This window comes from Ambystoma mexicanum, chromosome 1q, assembly GCF_040938575.1.
Source record: "Ambystoma mexicanum isolate Mex_15411 chromosome 1q, UKY_AmexF1_1, whole genome shotgun sequence".
Classification (NCBI taxonomy): Eukaryota; Metazoa; Chordata; class Amphibia; order Caudata; family Ambystomatidae; genus Ambystoma; species Ambystoma mexicanum.
This window is the reverse complement of record NC_090922.1, coordinates 1,115,850,122-1,115,853,040: the sequence shown is the minus strand read 5'-3', so window position 1 is coordinate 1,115,853,040 and position 2,919 is coordinate 1,115,850,122. Positions and strand designations below refer to the sequence as shown.

The window sequence follows — 2,919 nt, the reverse complement described above, 5'->3', positions numbered from 1 at the left end:
ATTTGCATTACCGCACTGGACGCCGCAAGGGTGCCCGTCTCTGCCACTCTGGGTTCGGGGATCTGAACCCGACTTCCTGTCGATCGGCTGAGGGCATTGGAGGCCATAGCCCATCCCTTCTGAACGGCGCTCGCCCATCTCTTAGGACTGACTGACCCATGTTCAACTTCTGTTCACATGGAACCTTCTCCACTTCATCCTTCAAAGTTCTCGTTTTAATATTTGCTACTACAACCAAGATCTGCACCTGCGACGGCTCCACACGGGCCCTCGCCCCGGGCTTCTGTGCGTACTGCAGCAGCCCTCCTACTCGCCTGACTTAGCCCCCGCGGCTCTCAACGCTGGCCTGGTATGGGCCTGATGCTCCAGGGCCATCCATTTTCAGGGCTAGTTGATTCGACAGGTGAGTGGTTACACACTCCTTAGCGGATTCCGACTACCATGGCCACCATCCTGCTGTCTATATCAACCAACACCGTTTCTGGGGACTCATGAGCATCTGCATCATGCGCCTTAACCCCGGGTGCGGTTCATCCCGCAGCGCCTGTTCTGCTTACCAAAAGTTGCCCACTGAGCACTTTCATACAATACCCGGCTCCACGCCAGCAAGCCAGGCTTCATACCCATTTAAAGTTTGAGAGCAGGTTGAGATAATTTTAGCCCCAAGACCTCTAAGCATTCGCTTTGCTAGATAAAACTGGGGTTTCCGTGCGCCAGCTATCCTGAGTGAAACTTCGGAGAAAACCAGCTACTATATCATTCGATTAGTCTTTTGCCCCTATACCCAGGTCGGATGACCGATTTACACATCAGGACCGCTACGGACCTCCACCAGGCCGAGTTCACCATCTTTCGGGTCCTATCACACACGCTCATGCATCATCTCTCTGACAGAGCGGGCGAGACGGGTCGGTGGAGGGCCCACCGTGACAGGATGCCACTGCAATCGCCGGGCACCGGCCCTCAACATCATTACATCACAGGGTTTCATTCATCCCTCTGACTCGGGCAGGCGTTATACTCTTAGTCAGTGTTTCCAGACAGGTCGGGTGGTTAACCGACATCACCTCAGACCCCTGGTGCCCTTTGTGGGCCTCCCCGCCCGGCCGCACAACGTAGTTGGGGCGTATTGAGGGCAGTCCACCACAGTCACGCGGGAGCCCCGTCTCCCGTGGCCACTCTAGCAACCCCCAAGATAAGGGCCCGGTGGCGGTCTATCTCCCTCAGCCCCGTAGACACAGCAAAACTGCTGTCAGGGGGCTGTAACACTCTCTGCTGGAGCAGAGAGCCACCTGCCCCCTGGGGCCTTCCCAGCCGGTCGTGTTGCACCGATACAGAGGAAATGCGCCCTGCTGGGGCTGGATGTGCCCGGGCCGCAGACCTGCAAGGGCCTCCACCGTTCCAGGTGACCAACCAGCCTGCCGTGTTGAATCCTGTGGGTGGACTGCACAGACCCCACCAGTTTACCGCTCAACCGTTTCACACCCTCTTGAACTCTCTTCAACTTTCCCTTACGGTACTTGTTGGCCACCAGTCTCGCGCCCGTATTTAGCCTTAGAGTTTACCACACGCTTTGGGCTGCATTCCCAAGCAACCTGACTCCAAGAAGACCTGATCCCGGTGTGCAAGAGGCCGCTATCGGCCTAACACCATCCACGTGGCGAGACTCGATCAGAAGGACTTAAGCCCCCTGAGCGATGCCGGGGAGTCGGTCTTCTGTACGCCACATTTCCCACGCCTGCTGCTGAATGGGGATTCGGCGCTGGGCTCTTCCCTTTTCACTGGCCTTTACTGAGGGAATCTTGGTTAGTTCATTTTCCTCTGCTTAGTAATATGCTTAAATTCAGCAGGTCACCACGTCTGATCTGTGGCCGTGGTCGGGGAGCACAAAGCTCAGGGCAGCTGGCCTCGGGCCCGTACGGGGGGTTGCCCCAGCCCTTGGCGCAGGCGAGTGTATTCTGTCCCAATCTGTGACCGAAGCCCACATGGTCACGAGATCCGCGCTCCATGGTCATCCTGCGCCGGCAGCCGTGGGACACCAAAGACAGCCACACACACAGCACGGCTAGGTGCCCTGGGGTGGGGTGAAGGTGCGCCAGGCTTTTTTAAAGCCTGCTGCCGCCGCCACCACATCCAGGGCACGTCGGCCACCTGGCCCTCCCAAAACCAGCATGAGGAGGGGAAACTGGGGAAGCCAGGATGCGTCGGCAATGAGCTTGCGCGCCAGATCCAAGGATCCAGCGAGGGTGCTGATCGGGGTATGACCATAGGGGGATGAATGGAATTGGGTCCCTGCGACAGCCCCAGCCACGACCCTGGGAGTGAACCCCGGGGCGATTCATGTACAAGCGACCCTCAGACAGGCGTGGTCCCGGGAAAAACCCAGGGCCACATGTGTTGATCAATGTGTCCTGCAATTCACACTAATTCTCGCAGCTAGCTGCGTTCTTCATCGATGCACAAGTCGAGTAATCCACCGCCAAGAGCCACAGGCAACTTTTTTTGTCCTAGACGTCGGCCTGACCCTGCCGGTGCAGGAGAGGTTGGGGGAGGCAGCGCTGGCTGTGGCAGGACAGCCCAGCTCCCTGTCTAGCTCGGCCAAAACCATTGTGGTTTTAAAAAATAATAATAATAATAATAATAATAATAATAATAATAATAATAATAATAATAATAGGGGCGTGGCTTGGCGGCCATGCGAGCGTGAGCTAGTCTTCAAGAGCTCCCGCTCGATCCGGAGATAGATCCTGGAAAAGGCCATAAAGTGAAGGAAAACGACAGAGGAAGAGCTAGGGAAGGCATCGGAACGCCCAGAGAACACGCATGAGAAAGTCCGAGGAGAATCGGGACCGAGAAGGCTGAAAACGGAGAGTGCGAGATACGCGACTCCGCCACGCAAAATGGCGGACGCGCCTCGCT

General features: G+C 56.7%; 1 pseudogene; it reads right to left on the bottom strand.

Annotated features, from left to right (window-relative positions):
* Positions 1-2,349: 2,349 nt before the first annotated feature.
* LOC138565237 (5.8S ribosomal RNA) lies at positions 2,350-2,488 on the bottom strand (annotated as a pseudogene).
* Between the last annotated feature and the right edge of the window lie 431 nt (positions 2,489-2,919).